This window comes from Cynocephalus volans, chromosome 14 (genome assembly GCF_027409185.1).
Source record: "Cynocephalus volans isolate mCynVol1 chromosome 14, mCynVol1.pri, whole genome shotgun sequence".
NCBI lineage: Eukaryota > Metazoa > Chordata > Mammalia > Dermoptera > Cynocephalidae > Cynocephalus > Cynocephalus volans.
In genome coordinates, this window is record NC_084473.1 from 45,538,480 (window position 1) to 45,565,296 (window position 26,817).

General features: G+C 43.2%; 1 protein-coding gene across 2 annotated transcripts in view; it reads left to right on the forward strand.

Annotated features, from left to right (window-relative positions):
* Window positions 1–6,359: 6,359 nt before the first annotated feature.
* STON1 (stonin 1) overlaps window positions 6,360–26,817 on the forward strand; it is a 45,508-nt gene continuing 25,050 nt past the window's right edge. For both annotated transcript variants that reach the window (XM_063078126.1, XM_063078127.1), the window contains exon 1: window positions 6,360–6,414. The gene's annotated coding sequence lies outside the window, so the exon portion shown is untranslated. The remainder of the gene's footprint in view (window positions 6,415–26,817) is intronic.

Here is a 26,817-nt window from a genome sequence, read left to right on the forward strand (position 1 = left end):
CCTCCCCCCTTTTTATGCTCCCCAGAGAAAACCAGTTTCAGTCACTGTTTTGGTATCAAGATTTCCAAATAGCACGCTATTTTTGCTTTTCCTGTTAGGCATCATTAATTGACTTCACTGGTAGAAGATGAGGATTTGCCTGTTTCATCCACCTCCCTCTCCCACCACTCACATACACATACATACTTTCTCTTCAAACTAGTTGTTTTAGCCTGTTTTTTGTCACACTTAACAGAATACCTGAAACTGGGTAATTTATAAAGAAATGTAATTTACTTCTTACAGTTTTGGAGGCTGGGAAGTCCAGGTTCAAGGGGGCACATTTGGTGAGGGTCTTTTTACTAGTGTGGACTCTCTGCAGAGTCCCAAGGCAATGCAGAGCATCACATGGTGAGGAGCAAGAGTGTGCTTGTGTCTTTCTTCCGCTCCTTTTAAAGCCACCAGTTCCACTCCCAAGGTAACCCTTTAATCCATTAATCCAGGAATGATTAATGAGGGCTCTGCCCTCACAATCCAATCACCTCCTAAAGGCCCCGCCTCTCAACACTGCCACACTGGGGATTAAGCTTCATCATGAGTTTTGGAGGGGACATTCAGACCACAGCACTATTACAACATTTTGACTAGGCCACTATTCGGTATATACTTCCTTATCACTATTCAAATGCTAATGATATCTGAGTCATGTAATATACTGTGATTACTTTTCCCTTCCTGTACAACTCTTTGTTTTCCCTGGAGTTAATAATTTTTTTTTTTTTTTTTGGACAAAATTATTTACTATGTTTTCTGTGGTACTTATCACTAATTTATTGCTGAATTCTCTCCCAGGTGTATAACTCTCCTCTTAGTGTGGTCAAAGTCAATTGGATGTTCAACCAACTTCATCTTGCTCAGGAAGTCTCTCCCAGAGCCCTCTGACCTGCCCCAGGCTGCCTGGTTTATCTCTGGGCTGGCAGCACTGCTGCTGTCTTGGGATCTCCCTTCCTCAACATCCTGGGCAGCAAGTGTCTCTCGCCTTTAATATAGCCCCTTCTCAATTCCAGAAGCCCTTCCAGTGACTGACTACCCTTCCCTCGACTAGCCTTCGCAGCCTCTCAAAAGCATTGTCTCTCTTGTCTAGGCCTCTTGTGGCATGGAAAGTGAAAAATGAGTGGAAATTCTGTCTAGGCACAGGGTAGGGATTGAAGTCCACATAGGAGTGAAAGCCAAAAGAAAGGACTTTTCATTAATCATGTGTTGCTTTCTGGTGGAGGAGACGGAATTTTCAGAACTTACTGAAATGACATTTGCTACTTTTCCCTGATTATATATTATGTGCTCGTCAAAATTTTGGAAAAAGTAACGAAGCACACATCTGTCTTTTTTTTTTTTTTTTTTAAAGATGACTGAGCACCACACTCAGCCAGTGAGCGAACCGGCCATCCGTATATGGGATCTGAACCCGGGGCCTTGGTGTTATCAGCACCACACTCTCCCGAGTGAGCCACGGGCTGGCCCCTACACATCTGTCTTTGTAGAGATTCAACTATTAACTTATTTGTTTATTTCTGCTGTTATTTCATACATACATAAAATGTATTTTAATCAAAATTGGGATTATGTTATAAGAAATTACAAATGAGAAAAAAAACCAAAAAACCCCCCACAACTCTGTAACTGGAAGTGGGAGGGGAGTAAGTTACCTGGCTGATAAAATTGGATTCGCCATTGTTTTTAATAAGAAACTAATTCTATTGGTTAAACTAACAGATACTTTTTTTTTTTTTTTTTTTTTTTTGTCATTTTTTCGTGACCGGCACTCAGCCAGTGAGTGCACCAGTCATTCCTATATAGGATCCGAACCCGCGGCGGGAGCGTCGCCGTGCTCCCAGCATAGCACTCTACCGAGGGCGCCATGGGCTCGGCCCCTAACAGATACTTTTTAACATGACCACTTTCCAAGTTCATTATCCATTGAAACAAAACAAAACAAAATTTCAGCTACACCATTTGCAAACAAAAGTGTGGAAAAAAAAAATAAACAAGTAAAATGAGGAACCAGTTAAGAAAGCCACCAAGAATTGGAGCAAAAGGCTCCTTCCAAATGACTATGAATTAAAGCCCTCTTTATAGTTAAAATACCCAGACACAAAAATGTGCAATTTATAGTTTTGTTTTGTCAAGCATTAACCTTGGAAGTTGCTCCCAAGTCTTAAAAGGCTTCAAACTCTTCTATAACTTTAACATATGAAAACAGCAACACAGTTGGTTGATGATGGCTAAGAAAACATCTGGCAGCGCTACACAGACAAGGAATAGTTTGTTCCATGATAGAAGAGGAAGCTTCTGTTCTCGGCTAAGAGCCACGTCCTCGAACGCCATGGTGATAGATGGAAAGCCTGTCAGTAAGCAGTTGCCTCTTTGCCTTAAATTTTTAAGCAGTCTAGTAATTAGCTCCAAATTAGGAAATTAACTGGCAACCAAACCATTAAATCAGGAAAATCCATTATAGCTCTTCCAAATCTTTAAAAGAAAAGGTTAGAGAGCATTAAAATAACTCTTTTTCATAAGGAGAGGATTAGAAGAATTGACTCAGTAGGTGGAAACATTCTGGAGGCTGTGGTCTTGTTTGCAGTTGTAGGGGCCTCCAAAGGTATCTCCCCCAGTTAGAGCCTTTGAGTTTGATTTACCAGGGGCTTTAATTACCTCTGAAATCAACCACACTGCTTCCCTAAACACCAGGGAGTAGTCGAATAGCTTGGTGGTGACTTCCTACATGCCCAAGAATAGAACAGCACACTTCAGTAACTAACAAAGAATAAAATGTCACTTACTTATATCTTGCTGAGATGCCAAAGAATATTCTCCCTTTCTTCAGCTTTCCTGTATTTCTTTAGGACCCCTCTTCTGTTGTGTTCAACTGTCAGCGTGTTTCATGAAGTTATTTTCATGCACACCATCTCCCTGAACAGCTGCAGAAGCTGTGAGGAAGGGAGCATACCTGACACTTGCTGCCCCCGGTGCTAGCAGAATGTCTTGCACAGAGTAGGTGTTCAGTAAATGCCAACTGGACACATTTTAGGGATCAGGCCAAAGGACTGGTCAACTGTAGCAATGGTCAGTGTAGCTCAAGACCATACCTAAGAGTGTCCCATCTTCAGGACAAAGGACAACCAATCTTGAGCCACTCTGAACTGATTAAGTTGGTGATCATCCCCCTAAATGTCAATTTCAATTGACATTCTTGGTGAAAATGTGGGCTTTTCATTTATCTCTGGAAATTTTCATACAAAGAGTATTTGGGTTTCCTTATAGAAAAAGTCATTTAGGGCTGGTCTGTTAGCTCAGTTGGCTAAGCACAGCCTTGTAACACCAAGTTCACAGGTTCGGATCCCCAAACCAGCCAACCCTCTCCCCTACCAAGTCATTTAATAACAGGGTGTTCATCAAATATTAGGCCAGAATGCATGACACACCTAAAATAGTGATTTTTTTTCCTGTTTCATTTTAACTGTTGTTGAAGCCATCACTGGGAATTTTTTTTTTTTTTGGATATGGTTTTCCAAAAAGCCCTTACTCTATCTTGAATGAGTGTTATAATATAGAGACTTATTGTTGCAAAGTTTATAGAGAGAGATGTTCTTATCAAGCATTGAAGACTAAGCTTATCCCTCCCCTTGAGTTTATATTAATTGATCCTGACAACTTCCGCTGACTTGAGTTTTGAGGAATTCCAAGTTAATCTACTATGTCATATCTACAGACACTGTAGGGACTTCTTGTTAAACAGTGTGGAAATTCTAAATGTTGCTATGAAAAGCCTGCCAGGAAAGGGAAGGCCGTTAATAAAAAAGAGAATGACATAGTCTGAGGGTCTCCTTATTGCAGAGCAAGGAATAGAGCAGGAACTGGAGTAAAATGAGGTCACAGCTGTGAAGAATGGCGGTGGTGGCTTAGCTATTGAGGCCAGGCTAAGCTGTTTACCACCAGATTTTGATACAAAGGGACATTGCCAGAAAGGGTTCTTTGGAAATATGTGGTGGAGTTAAAAGGAATAAATCTGCATTCATGAAAGTGGCAACATTTGGGGCAACACTGAGTCACACAGAAGGGGGAGGACCTGTCCTTTGCAAAAGATAAAATGGTTCTCAACCAATTGTATTTAGTCTTTAGAAATTTATGGGCATATTTGCTTTGAAAAAGTGTCAAAGTTTCCAAAGAGATTTCTTTCACCAGATGGGTTACCCACAAATGAGGCCATACCATTTATTTCAAAAATGACAGAATTAAAAAGGCGCACTCAGAATTGCACTTAAATGCAATGGTAATTACTATCTGTCAAGTGTATTGTGTCCTTATGAGTCCTATCTCCAGTTAGCTGTGATATTTTCTGAGATGGGCTAGCCTCCCTGGAGGGCCAACTGGTCAAGGGTGGGCTGGACACAGGGCACAAGAGGTTCAATTTGGGGCTTCAGCCAAAATGCCTAGAGTCAGGGCACAGGAACAACAAAGACTTGCCACCTCTCTCCCTTTCCTTTCCCCACCTAACTGAGGGGCCCAGGACCTGTCTGGCTCCACAGAAGAATCTGTGAAAAGTTCCTCATCAGTCAGTTGACTTCCTAGTCTCTAGGCTCTCGCTTGTCCTTCCTCAAGGACATCACTGGGAAGGAAGGTAGAGGAAATGCAGAAGTAAGGAGAACCTGGGACCTTTTTCTGTTTGTTTAGGGAGTCAAGCATAGCTGCAGTTAGAAATTTTATCTGAGAATTCTAAATAGGTCCCAGCTGTGTGACTTGTGTGCCCTCTCTGAATGTCAGTTTCCTTCCTCATACCCCACAGTGCAGTTTCTTAATGCTGGCTAGTGGGTGAATAGGGTACTGAGTATCTTTTCCCTTTCACCAGTGAACTCCAAGGCTAAACACAAGACTACACCTGAAAGAGCCTCTGAAAGAGCATCACGCTGCTATGAAAACACAAAGAAGTGTTCAATCAGAACTCCCTCATTTCCTTTCCACCATCCAGCATTGCATTTAAAGGTGAGGTGCTCACCAGGGCCACCTAACTCCGCTCACCAGGGCCACCTAACTCCTCTTGTTGGGCACAATCCCTCTCTTCCCAAGCAGCCATCTTGCAGACTCTGAAACCAATATTTGTCAATTGCCATTTTGAATCCACAAGGACTTACTGGTAGCCTACTATATACCAGGCTCTGGGAATACAAAAATGAATAGGACACCACTTGGATCAAAATATTTCTTTGCTTAAAAACTTGCATGGATTTCCTGTTTTCTGCTTCATACCTAGCTCTACCTTCCTATCCAAATATTTCCCATCTCCCCTAAGCCTTCCAGTCTTGCCAGCCTCCAAAGCACCAAGCCCCAGGGCCTGGAATGTCCTGTTCTCTGTTCAAACCCAGCTCCAGTTTCTCATCCTGTGTTTCAGTGACCCTCCAGGGGAAAGGGCACCAGAGGACCTCCTCCTTTTCATTCTGACTGGCTCCCAGTGAGGCAGCCCCACTTGAGGAAGAGGCTGATATGCCAAGGACACTTGCCCAGAGACACCTGCTGGCAGGTGATGGAGCAGAGATTAGAAGCCACCCTATAACCTTTCCCGGAAAGACGACTCCCCTTTTCCCTCTCTTCTGCACTCTGCAGGCAGCACAGAGGAGGCCTCTGTAAGTACTTGCCTCCTGCCCCAGCAGCACAGCTTGGCCATCGGCTAAGCTATCTTGTGGCAGTCCTCCTGCTGAGTACTGATTCGCCCAGGAAGGTGGGGTTCCATGTTTACCTTTCATCTTGCCCTGTGAACAGGGCTGGTCTCACCTGACAAAAAAAGAAGAGGCATTTAATAGAAGCTTCAAAAAGAATTTTTTAGTTCTCCTAATCACGAGAGAAAAATAAAATAAAAATTAAAAACCCCACACTCAATGAAGCAAATTGGAAATCACGACCACAAAGTCCCCCCATAATCCCCCCAACATCCCCCCACCCAGAGGTGAGGACAAGGTCCTAGGGGGTTCCGGGTGGCTTCAGATCTGCTAAGGGTCCCAGCCATCTGCTTCAAGGGGGCATCTGAACGTAACTCCTATGCTCACCCCCACCCCCACCGCCACCCCCACTTTTGCAGGAGGGGGCGCTCTCTTCCCCTCTGTGGGGGCTGCAGACTCCGGGGACCGAAGATCCGCTGGAAGGAAGGGAATGAAGAATGGCACACTAGAAAAACTCTGGGGAATCCGGGGCAGGACAGGAGAGAAGGAGGATCGAGCAGGGGACGGAGAAGGGGGAGGAGCGGGGACGGGAGGAGTCAGGACGCGGTGGCCGCCCCCTCCCCGCCCCTGCACTCGGGTCGGCTCCAGGCCCGCCCGCTCCCCTCCCCGCCTCCTCCTCCCGGTGTGGATGGCGGCGGCCACGGTCGGATCCCCAGCCGCGCTGCCCGTGAGTGACCAGCCGCAGGGGACAGAGACGGGGAGGCGCGGGGAAGCCCCTCTCCAGGGTGGGGCCACCTGCAGTTCGTTGGGAAAGTTTGCGGGCCGGGGCCTCGGGCATCTGCTGGGCTCGCTGGGCGCCCCTGTGAGCCGCGTCCCCATTCCCCCCGCACGGCCCTCTCGGCCCCAGAGGTGCCACAGCGGGGGGGTGGGGGGGTGTCCCGACGGGGCTTGTCCTCCTCACCTCTGCTATGGGGCTGCTGCTGTGACCGGCTCCGACTCTAAAGAGAAAGAAAACTCCAGCAGCAGAGAAGAATCTAGACTCAGTTCCGTAGGCGGGGCCGGGGGCTCTTGCAGACCTGCGCGCGGTCCCACGACCTCCCAGACCTGGGCCACCAGCCTCTGTTCTCCACCCCTCCCTCGGGGGCTCCGGGTCCCTGCCCACCCCCGGGACTCTCACTTCCCTTCTTCCTGGCTCTTGCTCTTCGCGCTGCTGCCGCCTCCCCCTTCTCTGGGAGACGCGTGTCCCCCAGGCTCGGACCCCAGCAACCCAGTGTCCCCTACTGCCCTCGAAGGCGAAGAGCCAGGCCAACAGGTCACAGCCGCAGGGGCCTCCACACTTGCCCAAATATTACGTACAGGAATGACATTCACCGGGATTTGGGTTGGGTGCCTTGGACCCACAAACCGAACCTTGTGGGTACGGAGGAAAATTAAAATATATTCCTCGTTCAGATTTTACTATTTCTGTTTTTTTGGCATCTTTTCTTTAACCTCTCCAACCTCTCTTTCAATAATGATACTTCATGTAATTAGCCTTTCTAATTCCAAAAGACAGAAACAGGAAAAATAATAATAAAAAAGGAGAGAGAGAAAAAGAGTGCTTGCTAGAAATACTGTGCGGAACCTGATCTCTGGAAAGTAAAGGGCACATTCAAGTGTTTGAGTGGGAGAAAGTTCAGTGTAGCCTGTTTTCAGGCTACCCAGACAGAACAGTACAGCTCCCAGGCTGGAAGGTTTCATCCGCCTGACCTCAGCGCAGCGCTCATTGGCATTCCCAGCAACACTGGCGTCTGCATTTCTGTCCATGCCTCCCGCCGGCTCCCCCTTGCCCTCCCAACTCCCCCACTCCCACTTTCTCTGTCCTAAACAGGAGCTATGAAAAGGGATGGAAGAGGCTAAAATGAGCAGAACCACAACCAAAAAACAGCCTCACTTTTTTTAATCCTGAGGCTGTGGCTTCAACTAGATTCTGATTGGGTGGAAGAAATGTTTAGTTCATTTGTGTGGTTTTTATGACGGTTCTTATTATGGTTGAATCAGTGTTTCCATGACAGAGACTTGGTTCTCTGGGTGCTTAGGGGGAGCTTATTAATTCTCGGATGGGTCTGGGCAGATCGGGTCTGGGCAGATCAAGTCTGGAGTGTGGAGGATTTATTTTTTTTATTTTTTTTTTTAGGGATTTATCTGGGTTGATATTGCAAATCTCTGCCCACTCACTCAGAACCAGAGCAGACTGAGCCAGGGTTTACTTCCCCATGACCTGGAAAGAAAAAGCTTTACTGAAGAGTGAGCTGTGTAAGCAGGATTGCAAGGAGATGTTGAACTTTTATTGTTTTTAAGAGCACACTTCTTGGGCTGGCCAGTTACTCAGTTGGTTAGAGCTTGGTGTTATAATACGAAGGTCAGGGTTTGGATCCCCATACAGGCTAGCTGCCAAAAACAACAACAACAACAACAACAACAACAACAACAACAACACACACACACACACACACACACACACACACACACACACACACACACACACACACACACACACACACACACACCACTTCTCAAGAACTTTAGCCATTCCTGTTTTATATAATCAAAAAATATGGTTGTAACAAATGTAATAGATCAGGTTCCAAACAACCTGTTAAAACAGATCAAGGTATTGAATCGTCTGGAAATGAAGATTTTTTAAAAAATGAATTTCATTGGAAATAAGAGTTTATTTTTAAAAGTATATAATTCACTTCTCTACACTAATTCAGTTTGACGGTTCCCATTAGTATAAATCAGTAAGGCTTTACTGTGGTCTCAAAACATCATTCATAAGGAAGTGTGGTAACTTCCACTCAAGAAGAAAGCCCTTAGTTTTGAACTTGTTTGTCCCTGTTGCTTAGAGAAACAATGTACTCAGATAAAAATCTTAAGTCTCTTCCTATTTCTGAGGATTTTTAATAGTGTATTTAATATGGAAGTTAACTTTATACTGTTTGGAGATAAACGGCCTTTCTGCCTTGTTCAGCTTGTGTCCCACCTCATACAATCTTGCTAAACTGGGTGTTTTGCTACCAGTCACAAGGGTTTGCTCAGCAGATGCAGGGTAGGGTGCTGGGGAGTTAATGAAGTCCACAGGGGGGCCCTGATCTAAGGAGCAGGTGGTCTGGATGGTGAGATGAAAGTTACATTCCCAACAGCCAGTAGAAAGCAGCCAGTTATCAGCTAGACGGGTCAGATGAGTTGGAAATACAAGTGTGGGACCTGTGGAGAGGAAGGAAGGTAGGAATCATTAAGAAGTAGAATAACCCAAGGGAATACCAGGTGGCGGTGTTGTTCAAGAATGCTGAATCACATAGGACATGCTTAGGGTATGGGGTTACATTTAAAAATCAACTTATAAAACAGAAAACACTGTTAATTTCACTCTTTGAAAATACATCCAAAATATTGGAATTGTGTGCATTGAATTGGATGGTGGAATTGTAGGTGCTTTTGATCTTTGTTTTCTCAACTTTTTTACAATAATAAGTTGTACATGCAGTCTAGTTTCATGCACACAAAATTGAGAATTAAGCACTTACATATGGTATTTCATTTAAAAATTCTTTGAGGCAAGTACTACTATTACTCTCATCGTGGAGATTCAGAAACTAGAAACAGAAAGCTTGCCCAAGGTCACACAGCCTCTAAGTGCTAAAATCAAGTCTTGAATTCAAGTCAGTAGCTAAAGTCTATGCCTCTCAATCACTACTGTTCACTGTCTCCCTGCACATGTGTTGTTGTTGTTGTTATTATTATTATTATTGCTATTAATTATAAGGAAAAAATAGAAAAGGGAAGGAAAAATATTTCCTGCTTAATAAGTACTGATGTTTTCATTCATTGCAAAATGCCTCTGCCTCCCATGTCTCCCATCTCCTAATGTCACTTCTCTTTGGAAGCCCTTGAGAATTGCTCCATACAATGAGAGGTAGCTCACCTTTCCTTGGGAGCCAGCTGTACCTATCAGAATTATCCAGAATTCCGTAGAGGCTTCCCACCCAGCCTGGAGTTCCAGAAACTTCATGGGATTCTGGAGCAGTCCCAGTACATGGCAGGATTTTTGAACTAGAGCAGGCAAGTTGTGTCCTCAGAACTCCATCAGTATGGGCTTTCACAGTTCTTTACAGTGTCAGGAGAGCATGATGGGTGGAAAGAACTGGGAAAGTGCCCAGGCTCCCATTTACTTGCATGTTACATGGAATGTCAGGGTAAGTCAAGGATTTACCAAGAAACAAGAATGAGAAAAAGAAAAGCTCATTGTTTCTTGCTGCTTATTACTGTGAAAACATAATAATCAACTATTTTTTTGGAAGCCTGGCTATATAGATGATCCCATGCATTGGCAAGGTTGACTGATATAGTAGAGATGGAAATATTCAGTGTGAGTGATTCTGGCAACGGCTCTGGGGAAAAAATGTCCACATTCTGTGCCACCAGGTGCTCTCACAGACAACCAAGCCCTGGAGGTCACCTTATCCAACATACCAGAAGATGCCCAGAAGGATCGGCTTTCCTAAAACATCTGGTCAATCAAATGACATACCTTAAAAAAGGAGGCTTTATCTCTTCTATTCCTCAAAAAAGAGATTTCTGGAAGGTTGATGGTTCTAAATGATCATTACCTCCTTGTTGGAAGAAAACCCAAAAAACCAAAAACTGTAAGATGAGGGTCAAGGGAAGACCCCAAATTATCACACTCAGAATGATGTCTTGGATCCATTTAGCCATATAAGAAATTTCTTTATGATTTCAGTGCCAGGAATAGTCCTTCTGAGCAACTTATCTGTTTTGTCTTATGGATGCTGTGAATCCTTTAATTGATGTTTCTCAATTGGCTGAAAGAAAGTTCAGAGTCAACTTAGTGACCTACTTCTAGCATATGTATTGGATTTTATGGCCTATATTTTCAACAACAAATAATGTATACCTTATGTTTCTTATCTGTACCTTTTTCTTTGGTCCCAGTTTCCTCTTCTACTTTACATTGTTTTATTTTATTTATTCATTGTATTTTGAAGACTGCTACTTCTGACACCCCACTCCTTTCTTCTGGGTTCATTTTTCTTCATGTCAAAGTAAATTTAGAAGTGGGTTTTCTTTATTTTTTGTTTTTTTGGTGGCTGCCTAGTATAGGGATTGAACCCTAGACCTTGTTGTTAGCCCTACCCTCTAACCAACTGAGCTAACCAGCCAGCCCGAGAGGTTCTTCTATAAGGGTCTTGGGTAAACTTTAAAGTATTTGTATCCCTGAAAATGTCTTTATTTGCTGTTATTCACAAGTGAGAGTTTGGCTGGGTATGGAATTCTAGACTGAAAATTATTTACCGTCAGTACTAAATATATTACACCATTGTTTTCTTACATCTATTACTTCTACTAATCTGAAATCTGATTACAAGTGATTTTTCTAATAGAAATCTGATGATGAGTGATTGTCACTTCATTATGAAGTAATCTGTCTTCTCCCTGATGGTTTTTGTTTTGTTTTGTTTTGGTGGCTAGCTGGTAAGGGGATCTGAACCCTTGGCCTTGGTGTTATGAACACCAGGCTCTAACCAGCTGAGCTAGCCGGCCAGCCCTCTCTCTGGTAGCTTTTAAGATTTTCTCTAAAATGTTTTATAGGTATGTCTTGGTGTGGATTTAGAGAACTTCATCCTACTCAGCAATCAATGAGCATTTATGGTTTCCTAGCTGTGTAAACTTGGGCAAGTTACCTAACTTCTTTCAGGTCCTAATCTATAAAATAAAAATAATAACAATATCCACTTCAAAGATAATTGTGAGGAGATAATGCATGAAAGATATTAAAATAGTGCCTGCCATATAAGGAAGCATACAATAATTGCTAGCTATTATGATCACTTTTATACTTTTTCAAAATTTCTTGGCCTTCTGGGATTTTACTAGTTCATATAAATGTTAGTTTGTCTAGTTGCACATATACAAAAATTCCTGTCGATATTTTAATTAAAATTGCATTCAGTTTATACTGACATCTTTACAATATTGGATCTCCTCATCTTTTCCTTTCATTCAGATGAATCATGACTGAAAATCTCCTCTGTAAGTGTATTATACAACTTTTGCTGTAGTTAATTCCTATAGATTTTGTTCATATTTTAACTATATCCTTTGTCTTATTATGTTTTCTAATTTATTTGCTGGCCCATGGAAACATTTCTAATTTTTTTTTTTTTTTTTAAAGATGACTGGTAAGGGGATCTTAACCCTTGACTTGGTGTTGTCAGCACCATGCTCACCCAGTGAGCTAACCGGCCATCCCTATATGGGATCCGAACCCGTGGCCTTGGTATTATCAGCACCACACTCTCCCGAGTGAGCCACGGGCCGGCCCCCATTTCTAATATTTGAATTTTGATCTTTTATCTGGCATCCCAGCTGACTTCTCTCATTAGTTCTTCATGTATATATATTTTTGAATTTTCTTTGTAGACAATCACAAAACAACAATAATTTGTCTTTCCTTTTCCATTTCTTATGACTCCTGTATTTTTTTCTTGTCTTATTGCATTGGGTAGACCCTCCAGTACAATGTTCAATAGTAACAGTGAGAGAGGACACCCTTGTCATCTTATTGTCTTTAATGAGTACTCTTAAAGTTTCTCCATTAAGTATGAAGTTTGCTTGAGCTTTCAGTAGAAATTCTTTATTAAATTAGGCACTTTCCCTCTATTTTTAATATTTTTAACAAGTTAAAAATTTTATCATGACTGTTTTATGTAATGCTTTAATGTTGTTTATGTAAATTATGAACCCTATATTTTCAATATATGATCATTTATTTTTCTTTCTTTATATTATAATGTAATATTAATGTGGGCATATTTAATTATATTGAACATTTGCATATCTATACATATACATGTATATATGTTCTTTTATTCTGTAGGGTATCATTTGCTAGTATTTTATTTAGGAGTTTTGCAAATGTTTGTAAGTGAAATTGTTCTATAATTTTCTTTATTTTTAATATTGTTCTTATTGTTTGATATCAAGTTAAATATTAGCACTATTAAATAATGGGTAACTTTTCTTCTTTTATATATATTTTTCTTAAACAATTTGTGAGAGATAAAGACTATCTGTTCTTTAAAAGTTTGGTAAAACTCATCGGAAATCACCTGAACCACTTATACAGAGTATGTGTGTCAAGTTTTTGATGATTAAATTTCATAGATGATTATTGATGAATTTAGGTTTTCTATTTCTTCTTGATGTAGTTTTGATAATTTAATTTAGATGATCCATTTATGTATTCCCAAACTTATTAGCATAAAGTTATTCATAATTTTATGGCTTTATATATATTGACTGTATCTTATGTTCCCTTTTTCATTCTTAATATTGTTTATTTGTGCCAGCTGTTTTTCTTAATTTATATAGACGTCCACTCTAGCTTCTTATCTATATTTTTTGCTTTTTATTTTTTTGCTCTGTCTATATTATTTCTTCTTTCTATTTCTAGCTTCTTGAGTTGATGCCTAGCTTATTTATTTTCCCATAAATTCATTTAAAGCTATAAATTTACCTCTGAGTACTGCTTTAGCCACGTCATACAAGGTTTAATACGTGATACTTTCATTACCACCTGTCTCTAAATATTTTTTACTTCTGTTATTTCCTTTGTAAGCCATGGGTTTATTTAATTTCTCATTTTCAACTTTTTTTTTTTAAGAAAACTTATTTACTTTGTTTAAATTATTGTTGATTTCCAATTTAGTTGCATTTTAAAAAGTCAGCAGAGTCTGTGTAATAGCAGTTCTTTATTAGGATTTCCTTTGTGTTCAATTACATAAAAAAATTTTCCAAACATTTTGTATGTACTTTAAAAGAAAAATATATTCCTTACTTGATGGATGTAGAATTCTATGTCAATCTAACAGATCAAACTTATTAACTGTGTTTTTCAAATTTCTCATGGCATTCCTGATTTTTTGCCTGCTTTCTGAATTCCCCTTAGTTTCTGAGAAAACAATATTAAAATCTTCTACTCCAATTGTGGATTTGTCAATTTCTTCTTATAATCCCATCAGTGTTTATGTAAATTCATAAGTATTTCTTCTGGGTGACATGTTTCTTCTTTATGTTATATACTATCTTCTTTCATTTCTGTTAATGATTTTGGTCTAAATTCTATTTTGCCTGATATTAATATTGCTATGCCTATTTCCTTTTGGTCAGTATTTTCCTTTTTTTTTTTTTTTTTTGGCAGCTGGCCAGTATGGACCTTGGTGTTATTGTCACCACACTCTAACCAGCTGAACTAACTAGTCAACCTTGATATCCTTTTCTATTAACTTCTCTGTATAGTTTTCCTTTCAATGTGTATTTTAGAAAAAAATGTTTACATATGACTTGATTTTTTTAATTATAACTTGAAAATCTGTCTTTTGATAATTGAGTTGCAACTTTTATATTGTTTGTAATTATATGTATATATGACCTATTTCTGCTATGTTCATTTTTATTTTCTATTTACCATTTTTTTGTTGCTTCTTTTTTCCCTCTTTTTCTAATTTTCTTTGGATTGATCAAGTTTTGCATATACATACTTTTTTTTTCTGTCAACTGTTTTGAAACATAAATTCTATTGGTATTCTTTAATAGTTATCCTCAAATTTTTAACATGCACATTTCATTTAACAAAGTCTAATTAATTTCTCTATTTTCCTCTAAACAATGCAATGGCCTTAGAAGCCTTTAAATCTAATCTGCCCATCCTTCCATATTTCTGGTTATTGTGGTCTAATAGTTTAGTTCCACAATATGTATACTCCTCTAACCCTCCCTCCCCCTACATTAGTCATTATTCCCATTATTTATTCATTCCTTTCTTCTTTTCTTCCTTTCTTTTTTACAGTCAAAATGTATTTAACTTTACCAATTTCTTTTCTCAACACTGCTTCTTGCTTACCATTCCTTACCTCTGTATTCATTATACCTCTGTATCAATATACCTCTGTATATTGATGATATTTTAAGTAAAGGTCTGGAGTTGTAATCCTCTCAGTCTTGTGGGTATTTTTTGTTTTGTATTGTTTTGAAAATATCTTTATTACATGTCACTTAAAAGATAATTTGGAAGGTATAAAATTCTAAGTAGATATTTCCCCTCAGCATTTTGTAAGATTCTATTCCACTGTCTTCTAGTCTTAATTGTTCCTTAGGAAAAATCTCTTTCAGTCATTCTTTTGTAAGTAATCTATTCTCTGTCTTGGAGACTTTCTAGATCTTTTCTGCCTTTCATGTTCTGCCTTTTCATTATGATGTGTCCACGTATAGTCTGTTTTTATATCCTGCTTGGAACTCAGTGTTCCTTTAATCTGAAGATTCATGTCTCTTTTCATATCTAAAAGTTTCTCAGTTGTTGTCCCTACAAATTTATTTTAAATAATTGGTGAGCACTTACTATATGTTAGGAATGCTTCTAGGTGCTAGAGATACAGAGATGAACATAAGACACAAAGTCCCTGCCCTCATACTGACTCACACTCTTTATTCTTTCTGTTTGAAACACCCATTAGGCAAATGTTGAAACTTCTCATTTTATCGTCTATGTCTTCTGTGTCTTGAGAGAGTTCTCTTTCATATTGTGTACCTCTTTTTCTCTTAACTGTATTCTGGGTGATATTTTTTAGTTTTATCTTACAATTTATTAATTTTTCTTTAACTGTATTTAGTCTACTATTTAACTCATCCATTGGTTTATTTTTAAAAATTAATGTCTATATTTTTTATTTCTAGAATTTCTGTTTGGTTCTTCATATTTGCCTGTTTTTTTTTTTTTTTATCTGATCTCTTTGCCTTAGAATTTCTAATCCTTTTTGTATCTCTTTCAACATTTTAACCAGCCTTTGGTGATAATGGAAAACAAATGGACTTTGGAGTCAGATCTGGGTTGAATATAAGCTTTGCTACTTACTGGAGGTGTGGCCTTGGGCAAATTACTGAACATTTCTGAGGTTAAATTTCTTTCTCTACAAAACAGTGATAAGAAAATCTTCTTCAAAAGGTTGCTCTGAAGATTAAGTGAAATAAGCAGAAATGATATGAGCCAAGTGCTTGGCATATGTTAAGCTCACAAATGTTAGTCCCCTCCAATTATCTGCCCTCTCTTACTCCAATTCTTTCAAACCAAGTGTGTGCTTCAGAAGGTCTAATCAGAGAGACTTCTGGGGAGAGGCCATGCTTACACCTCCTAATACCTTATGCTTTCTAGGTAGTCAATTAAGATTTCTTTTGGATGAATTTCCTTGAAGCTTTTGGACCGCCATTTTGATGTTGCTCTGTACATCTTAGTAGCTCTCCCAGCCTATTGCCCAAACTTTCTATAGAATAACTATGTTGTTACCTAAGAACTGTGCACCTTTTAATCAGAAATATTTCTTTGCTTTATTTGTTGGTGCTTCTGGCCTTTAAGGAGATAAAAACCCTTCATTTCATTATTAAAGATAACATTTTAAATGCGAAGACCCCAGAGGGAGTGTGTAAGGTGTAATACCAGATAGAGCCACTTCTGGAACTAAGAAGGATCATGAAGGCCCTGGCGATTGAGAAATAGGTGGGGGTAGAGAATCAACAGTGAAGAAGTGGCCAGAGGCAGAAGAACTGACAGTACTTCTTGAGAATTCGACAAGACCTAAAATCTGCCTATTTTACAACAGTTGTATTTCTGGGCCCTGTGGAATCTGGCACATAGCATGTTACTTTTTGCAAGTGGCTTAGCAGCAACAATAATGATGATGATAGCTGTGACTGTTCTTATATAGAAGAACACAGCATCATGAAAATGAAACCTAATTGGAATATGGATGTGCTTCCATATAAATATCTGCAGCTCAGAGCACAAAAATAGTCTTTCCATTGCAGAGCTAAGCCAAGAGTTTTATGGAAGCAGCATTGAGACTCTAATTTAAAACAGCCATGGCCCAGAAATTCAGAGACGGGGTTGATACACTGGCCTCTGTTCATTCCTTTAAGTGTTGTTTTTCCAGCTCACAGTTATTCATATTCAGGGCCAACTTGAGGGCCTGGAAGATGATAATTGATGCTGCAAATCTTGTTTTTGCTGGCCTTGGTTTAGCGTTAACACAAACATAGAGAAATGTTTTCATCTCAAATCTTTACAACTGAGAACCTCCCAAAGTACGGCTCCAGGCCTGTTGCTCATTTGTGGCTTAAAGCCTTGTAAGTTTTGTGAAAATCCCGGTGCCTCTGCTAGTGATGGCTTCAGTGGAAGGTGTCTCGTTGGGGTCATTCTAAGCAGCACACTGGGGGTCAGGTGCTCCTGGTTTTCAGAAAAATTACCTTGTTAAAATAAAAGTAATCCGGCTTTCCTGGGCACTGGCTGATAGTGTCAGAATCCTCCAATTCTGAGAAGGTTCCGACTTGTGTAGATCAGCATTTCCCTGTACTAAGGCAGGAAATTGTTAATTTTAGCCTTCCAACTTCATCTTCTTTATCAATCATCTTTGGCTATGAATTCCAGGACAGAGTGGCTCTATACCACATGTGATGGGGTTTAGCCAGCATCAGACAGTCCCCTGCTTGTCGGGATCTGCCTCCTCCTTACCCATTCATTCCCCCTCCTGCCAGATGTTCCTACTTAACTGTTCACACGTGCTGGTCCACATGTGCACGCAGGCCCTGGCCAACCAGCTACCAACCCAGCCGCAAACTCCTGCTGCTTGTGGCCTGCTGGTTGTGTGACTGACCATGGGGCGTGCCTTTTGCGGATTCTCACAAGGGCATGGTATAGGCTATGTGCAGGGCACTCTGCCTATGGAGACATGTAGAATCTCCCCACCTGAGATGGGTGCAGACTCCTTTATTGGTTCGCTAGCCTACCTGTGCTCCTGAATCTCCATCCCTGCTGATCACCTGGTTCCTTTAACCTCTTCCCTCCCAGAACTTTTCTATTTGTCTTGTTGTTTCTGATTTGTTGCCTTGCTTGGACTTGACATCTCTGTGCTTCCTGGACTTGACCTTACTTTGTTTAGGACTTCTCCATCTCCACTCCCTTTTGACATTTGTGACTCATGCATTCAGTCACCACTTACTGAGCTCTGCTTGAGCTCCTGTATATCACAGTTGGTTGTGATCCTAAAGCTGACGTGACTCTCTTGGGGCCACCAAGTCACTGTGGAGACGATGTGGAGAATGGTGAGGGTGATATTACGGTTTTGCAAAGTTCTGGGGAAATTGTCCCATGCCATGAGAGATGTACATGAAAAACTATTTCTTCTCCCCTCTTATATTTCAGACTTTAAAAATAAGTGTGTGGGGGCAGGAGCCATCAGATTCCACCCTGGTTTCTTACCTGAATTCCTGCTTAGCCTCCTATCCCGTTTTCCTGCCTTTGGCCTTAATGCCCTCAAGTCTGTCCTCAACTCTGTCAGAGCTTACTTTCTAAAATTCTCATCTGATCCTGTTTACTCGTTTTCAGTTGTTTCACTGAATCCCCATTGCCTTTAAGATGAAATCAGACTCTTTAGCCTGATACGGAATGCCTTCTGTGACTTACTCATCTGTCTGCCTTTTTTTCGCATTGCCTGCATTGAATCCTGGCCCTGGCCATGCCTGTATACCTGCAGAGTCAGGCTCGTTCCTGCCTCCCTGTCTTTGAACACACACACTCAGCTTTCTGCACTGTTTTGCCTGATCAATTCATATCCACCTTTCAGAGTCAGTTCAGAAGTCCACTCTTCCTGAAGGCCTTTTTAACCCACTAGGAGCTTCATTTCTCCCACTGCAATTTGGACACATACCACCATCACTGCTGCCAATCTTGGTTAGGCATCTGGCTTTGGGTCTCTACAGAACCCTGTATTTGGCTTTATCATATTAACATGTCATCTGAGAATTATTCCTACTAGACAGAGAATGCCCTGAGGTAATGGACTGTGGCTGTTTTTTGCTTGCACCCGTGTGTAGCATAGTTTTAAGAGTGTGCAGTTACGATTGTTAAATGAATGCATGCATGCAAGGATTAACTCACACACACACACACACACACACACACACACACACACACACACACACACACGGTGTGTGATTACGCACTCTGAGATGTAGATCCCTATGGGAAACTTACTCTTATGTAGAGTATTTACAAAGCACATAGTAGGTGCTTAGTGAATATTTGTTGAGCCAAAGAACAAATGCACAAACATGCAAACTATGGAAAACTGAATCCAAAATGTACTCAGAAGAGAAGCATAATGTAGCCCTACTTCCTCTTACTGCAGTAGAAGGAATTTGTGGGCTGGAAAATAAAAGATTAGAGTTCATGTTCATATTCTTGGCTGTTACCCTGAATGAATCATTTTACCTCTCCGGACCTCTATTTCCTCATCTGTCAAATGAAATCTTAGAAAATATAATATTTTGGGCTGACCCCGTGGCACACTCGGGAGAGTACGGCGCTGGGAGCGCAGCAGTGCTCCCGCCGCGGGTTCGGATCCTATATAGGGATGGCCGGTGCGCTCACTGGGCGGCCGGTCACAAAAAACGACAAAAAAGAAAAAAAAAAAAAAGAAAATATAATATTTAGTGCCTGTTGACCATTCTGGACTCAATCAATATCATCAGGCGTAAAGTCAAATGATGAGCTGCCATCCATTAAGTGCCATGAATTTGGTACTCTGTCATTTTTTGGCCTCATCATGGAGCATGTTATGACGGGCCACCACACTGGGCAGAGCAGCGAAAGTGAGACTGAGAAGTGGACCAGAATTTGCCTAAGTTGGGCCCGGGACCCAGCCCTCATTGTGAAGCAAACACAGAACTGGGGGCATGGGCGAGATGAGGAACCCTGAGCGGGGCAGGGCCAGCAGTCAGTGGCCATGGCAGCCTGAGGTCAGAGCCGGCCCAAGGTCACCAGGAAGCCAGGGTGCAAGGAGCTGGGCAGTGTGTTTTCAGAGATACTCAGAACATGTGTCTTGCTCTCCAGAAAGTCTGTGGGAAGACCCAGTGCAGGTCATAAATACCAGCTGTGTCAGTTATCTTAAGGACTGGGAAGTAAGAAAGTGTTTTGGTTTAGTCTGTGTCCCCCAGAGCAGAGATGGAAGCCAGGAGGAAGTTAATTTGGGGTTAATAAGAGGAAGAAAAGTTTAATCCTGTCCAAGCGATAATGAGATGAACACACTTATAAAGTAACAGGTCTACATTACTGGGAAAGTTCCCTTAGCAGCTGGGTAATTCCTCACCAGGGACGTTGTATTAGAGATTCTTGAATTGTGAAATTGGACTAGATAATGTGTAAAGTTTTTTTCTGATTCTAAGAGATCCTTCAGATCTTGTAGCACCTCCTTTTGTGATGTGACCTCAACACACCCTTCTCTCCTGGTGTCCAGCCTTTGAGAACATTTAGTCTTAGAATGTCCCCCTTAAAGTGGAACTCCCTGAATTGGACCTCATGTGTCTAGCCAGGGCCTCTCTATTACACACTTTTTACAGGTAGTGGACCTGTCACTTCCTCATCTGTCTTGCTCTGAGCTGAGTTGTGAAAGCAAACTGCAGCGAGCCTCAGCTGCCTCTGGCACGTGCTCATGTCACTGCAGGCAAGGGGAGACTTCATTTCCCTCTGTTGCACTCTTCTCTGCTGGAGCCTCTGGGGAAATCTTCTAACCTAGACACTGACTGTCATGCTCAGGAGTTACTTTCGGTGCTGGGAACTTCCATGGCATTCCATCCTTGCTTTCTCAAGGGCCTCACACTTCACCCCAAATGCTTGTCTCCTTTATTTCTTTTCCCCTTTCATTTCTCTTTTTCATCTCTTCTTTCTCAACTCTCCATGTCCACTGAAAACTACAATATTTTTACTTGTGCAGTGTTTTGTTTTTTTTCCAAATTCTTTGTCCTCCTGGTATCCTGGTGAATAGGAATGTGGGTGGCTTGTGAGCTTCATTGTGCAAACGAAGATAAATGCCCAGAGAGGTTAACTGGCGTGCTTGCTTACTGGCAGAGCCAGTGAGGCTGGAACCCAGGTTTCCTGATTTCCCTCCAGCCTCTGTCCTGGAGATCACACTGCATTTGCTAACAGCACTGGAGGCACAAAGAACATCAAGCTTTCTTCTCTGTGTGCGGTGATTGTAGCAAAGAATTTACCCGGGAAACAATCCCAGGTCTTTAGAGATTCATTGTCTGGGACCACACTGGAGTAAACTAACAAGAGTAATAAGAGCAATAGAACTAACCACGTGCTTCATATTTTTCCAAGAAACTTTCAAGTCCATAACCTTATATGATGCTCCCCAAAGCCCCTTGAAGTAGAAAAACCCATAGGAGCCTCATTTTGCAGGTGAAGGTCAAGGACGGAGTCAGGCCTGAGGTGGATGGAGGAGGCCCTGAGCAGAGGGGCTGGCTTCTGGCCCACAAACCTTCCATGTGGCCATGCTTTAGGAAAACCAGGAAAAGGGAATGAGATGTTTCCATCTGGTGTCGAAGGCAGTGGGGACCCTGGGGGCAGACCTAGGGTTCTGGGTTTGGCAGTTGGTCCAAGAAGTGGCCTAGTGTTTTGAGGTGGGAGCTGGTCCAGGAGTGGGGCAGGGGTGGTGGGACAGCCTCTGGTCCTTGAGACGAGGCCAGCTGGGAGAATGTAAGTCCAGATGGGAGAGAAGAGTGCAGGCTTGGGGAGTCAGTTGTTAAGATGTGGGTGAGCTGAGCAGCTGCCTCCCGAGGACTGAGGTGGCCTAGGATAGGGTAGATACTCCAGCTGGGGATTCTGAGGTGAGGAGAGAGATCTGCTCTCACCAAATGGGAATCTTGTTATATAATCTTGGGTTATTTGGCTGTTTATTGAGCAGGTGTCAGCAAGCACCTACTGAAGGTATATAAGTCTCTAATACATTTACAGGTTTTCTTATAAGGACTCCCTTGAGTTCATTGTATTAAACGTCCAAGTGGGCATTTATATGGTTAGCATTCTCTCTTTAAGTCAAGCAGGAACAAGTCTTCTGAGACTTGGAATTAATGTCCATGTTCCTGTGCAGCCTGACCTTTATTGGGCACCCTAGTTATGTGGCCAAGTGGAAAATTACTGCCTAAGGAGAATGAGTTGGGCTGTAGACAGGGGTTTCCTGGGTAAGGTGGTCATGGGTGGGAGGGCTGAGGACATAGTGCAGCCAATCTGGGTCCTCCCACAGTGAAAGAAGGCTGCTGTCCCAAAGCTTCTGGGGCTCAGGTATACAATTCAACTCACAGTTCTTGTCCCCTTCCCTACCCTCCACAGCTTGTACCATGACCAAGGGCTAAGCCCCTCTGAGCCCTGCTCCTGCCCCTGTAATGGGTACATGAGGCTCTACAGCTCCTGCCCCCTGGGAATTAGGTCCAACAAACTGAGCAAGGCCGATCCCCGAGAGACCTCCTCCTGTTGGCTCAACCCGATGCCCGGCACACCCTCATCACCTCCAGATGGCAAAGCCTCCACTACCCGGTGGCCGCTTGCCTGGGTCTGGGTGGTGCTTTGATGGAGATCCTGAGCTGCAGGGTGGTAAAATTTTCCCTGTGGGATGTCCTGCTGCTGCTGCTTCCGCCTTTCCTCTCTAGCCAGAGCAGCTGCTCTCCTGTACTTTTCTTGCTTGGCACAGTTCTTGCCCTGCAGAGAGTGCATAATAAACTCTGGGATGGGGCAGAACCCAGATGAAGTGTCAGATACCTTTACCAAGCACTTATTGGGCTCCAGGCTCCTGCGCCAGGGCAGGGGAGCCAGGCATGAATAAGATCCCGTCAATCCCTGTCCTGGGGTTGTTCCCAGCCTGGAATGGAGACTGGAGGTGACACCTGGCCTGCTATGCAAGTGCTGTTGGGAGCTCCAGCCCAGGTGCCTGCCCAATTGCCTACTTCCCCTACTTGGGGGTTTGGTTCCTTGTGCACTGTGTTCCCACCAGACTCCACAAGTCCTGACGTTGGCCTTGGGAACCTTGCCCTGCTCTCCCAGGGCTGCATTGCCCACTGCTCCAATGACTTGTTGCTACACAACACCCACTCCAGAGTGTAGAGGTTTTCATCAACGATAGATGGACAAACAGAATGTGGTTTATCTATAAAATGGAGCATAATTCAGCCTTAAAAAGGAATGACATTTTGACACATGCTTTAACATGGATGAGCCTGGGAGACATTATGCTCTGTGAAATAAGCCAGATACAAAAGGACAAATACTGTGTGAGTCCACTTATATGAGATACCTACAGTAGTGAAATTAATAGAGAGAACAGTGGAAGGGGGGCGGCAGGGGCTGGAGAGGGTGGGACGGGGAGTTACTGTTTGACGGGTACAGAGTTTCACTTGGGGAAGGTAGAAAAGTGCTGGAGATGGATGATGGCGTTGGTTGCACAGCAGTATGAATGTGTGTAATGCCACCAAACTGTACACTTAAAAATTTTTAAAAAGTAAATTTTATGTATATTTTATCACACAAGAAAAATCGAGACTTAAAACCACAATTTGGTATTGTCTTTTCATGTTCTGTGGGTTGGCTGGGCTCAGCTGGCTGGTTCTTGCTTGGGGTTTCTCATGGCTTGGGGGTCTGATGGCAACTGGGGCTGGAGTCCTGAAGGCTCAACTGGATGGACGTCCAAGACGCTGCCTCGGTGTGTCTTTTCTGTCTAGTAGAGTAGCCTGGGCTTGTTACGTGGTGTTTGGGGACTTTGACAAGCTGGAAACAGAAACCTCTGAGTCAGTTAAGGGCTATGCCCAGAATTGTCATGGTGCCACTTCTGCCACATTGTATTGGTCAGAACAGATCCAAGGGGAAATGAACCCCCCTCTTGATGGAGGAGGGGCAAGGTGATATTTCAGAAGAGCAGAGGATGAGAGATATTGTTGGCACTACGTTTGCAAAACCTCTGGCCTGAAGCATGGTGGCAGGAGTCCTAAAGATTTTAGGCAAGAAGGGGTCTTCAGGGAGGCACACAGTTCTCTGAAGACCCCTGTTAGGAGAATTAATTTTCATAGATTGTTTGAAGGGACCTTGGAAACCACTTGTCTAAACTTACAGAGCCTGAGAGAAGCAGAGCTGGGACGAAATCTCCCAAATGCTGGTCTCCCAGCTCCCAGGCTGGGCAAGCAGCTATGGGGACCTCATCCAGAGGGACCTCTGTGTGCTATGAGCAGGAGAACAAACTCCAGTGGAGAGGTGGGTATGGGGAGAGAGCAGAGCCCTGAGTGGTGTCCAGTGGAGACCAGCCATCACCTTAGAGGCTGGGCAAGCCCCTTGCTCTCCTGGGCTACATCTGCTGGGAGCACATGGGCACCATAGGACAGGGCTGGGCAGAGACAACTGGGGTGGCCTTGGCCTTAGAACAGGATTCCTGAGGAGGCTGGAAGTTACTCATTTAAATTGGACTGAGAGTTGGGAGGTGGAGGTTAGCCTGCCATCGGCTCAAGCACCCCAGGTTGAGAGTGAGAGAGCTCTAAATTTAAACATAGGCTAATGCTGAGAATGTCAGTGGACAAATCCAGGGTAGAGATCCTGGATGACTCTCCCTGCAGATGTGGTCCCTAACTTCTCATACAGGACATTCCAATCTGAACACAGCTTGTTTGGTGTGTGGGAAGAAATTACATTTTAGAGAATTAAATACCCTTTCTGGGCCATTTAGCTACCTGCGTCATCTCAAAACACTAAAAGTAATTACATGGTAATTAAGATAAATTACTTGACCAATTTTCATAGCAAAGTGATTGATTTTGGTATCCTCCCACTAAATATTTAAATACAGAGAGAGCCTCTTTATAGTTCTTTAAACTTCCAGAACTTTCTGCATATCTTCAGGAGGGGCAGTGGTCCTTCAGGGAACAGGGGAAGGAGGAAATTTACATATTTAAGATTTATGAGCTGAGCCAAGCCACCTTCGGCTAACTTTATCCCACATCATTTTTATGGTTTCCTTTGAGAATTCAGGATCAAAATCCAGGGGCCATCAGTTACTAACCACAGGGCTCTGCACCCCAGCCCAGCCTCGGGGCCCCCTGTAGGGATAATGCCCTTTCTCATTTCTCTTTCTCTCGGAGTGCCTTGCCCTTTCCACTGAAGAACCCACGGGGACACAAATGCCAGAAGGCATTCCTGAAAGCAGGCCTTGTTTGCACGGTCTCATCTGAATGCAGGCTTGCTTATTTGCCTCCTTTTGCAGCCCAGGGGTGGGCTGGATTTTTCAGAGAGTGGGAAGCCCTGGGGTCCTCTTTGTGCTGCTCTTGAGACCAGAAAGAAGGTGGGATATGAAGATGCAGGCAGTTACTAAGGCTGTCAGAAGCAAGTCCATCCAGAAACAACACAGCACCGCAGTGGCGGTGACCAGGGCTGCAGAACCCCAGCCAGTGGGTGAGCAGGAGCCCGGTCTCGGCCTGTGCATGTGGCCCAGCACCACGCAGGGCGAGCGGGCCCCAGGCTCCCTTGCCTCCCTCCTCGCCACCACCTAGTCACTAACCCTCCCTAAGTCTTCCTGTCTTCTTTGTCCCTGCCCTCTGCCATTCTTCAAGACCCCATGAGGAAGCTCTTTCCTGCCCTAGGCGTCCTTGCACCTCCTGGTTTTACCTTGGCCTTCCTGGGTGTGTCTTACTTTCTCCTTTTCATTTCCTCCTCCTGTAAAGTGACTCAGCCCTCACCTTTGGGTGCTCTGTGGCTTTTCCCGTCCTCTCCAGCACTCAGCATTACTCAGCCCTGAGAGACCCTCAACTCTGCCTCTCTAGCCCTCGGTTTCCTCTTGAGCTACTGCCTCTTGTGTCTGGCTTCTTGGTAGATGTTTCCACATGGACGCACCCCAGACCTGCCCCATGTGTGTAAAGCCAGCTCTTCCTCCTGCCTTTCCTGTGGCTCTACTAGCCTAGGTGCCAGAACCCCCTTTCCCTTCATGTTCTAAAGCACATTTGATGTCCAGGTCCTATCAAGTCTCTTTTTAAAACATGCCTTTATCTGCCCTTCTTCCTATTCTGATTTCTGCCCTGGTAGTCAACACGGTGCAGTGCAAAGAACATGAGATCTGGGGCCTGAGCTGGGGTTTGTTTCTGACAGCACCATTTTCTGGTTCTGCAACCTTAGGCAAATTGCCACCCTCAAGCCTACAGTTCATTGTCTGCAAAGTAGATATGAGCAGAAGGGTGGACCCCATGCTTTCCACGGCCCAGTTCATTGACCTCAACATAGAGCAGGGCTTCTCGACCTCGGCACTATTGACATTTCAGGCTGGGTGATTCTTTGTTGTGGTGCTGTCCTGTGCATTGTGGGATGTTTAGCAGCCTCCCTGGCCTCTACCCACTAGATGCCAGTAGCACTCCCCTCCCCAGTGTGACAACCAAAAATGTCTCCAGACACTCCCAAATGTCCCCTGGGAACTTAAATGGCTCCTGATTGAGAACTACTGGTGTAGAGTGATGCTAAGTCTTGGATGTGGGTGATGAGTGTGGACCCAGGTTTTCAGGTTTTAGCCTTTGAATCGTCAGCCATATGTATGAAGGGCCTACGTCACTTTTGATCAGTGTCCAGATGAAGTACTGACTTGCTTGATTAAGTGGTGCCTTTCATGTCACAACAATTTAGCACACACCAGGATTGCACCTTGATTTTCTCTTGTTGGAGAATGAGAGACCAATTCAGAGCTGGACAGGAACTCTGGGACTCTCTCTGGGTATAGCCTGCTGCTTGGGCCCCCAGGCTTGTAGCATTGGTACATGCAGATTTGAGAACCCATGCTCGTAAGCACTATACTACCAAGTTTTGAGTGCCTACTATAACTTTTTACTAGCTTTATTTTGTTCATATGAAGTAGGTGTTATTAATTTTCACTTTATGGATGGAGAAATTGAGACCAAAAGATGTTAAGCAACATGCCTCAGAGATAGTAATTCTAGGAACTGACATGAAAGACCAGATGACACTGGCATGACACTGGCACTAAACCTCCATGCTCTGCTGCTTTCCTGGGCTGAGCCTTTGCTGTGGCTAGCAGACAGAAGCCCCTGAAGGGGGACTTCCTCCCTACTGGAGTTCAAACATCCCCATCTTGCCACCCACAGGTCCTAAGGATGCAAAGCAGACCTATGGACCAGGCAGATGGTTGGTTGAGACCCTGAGCCC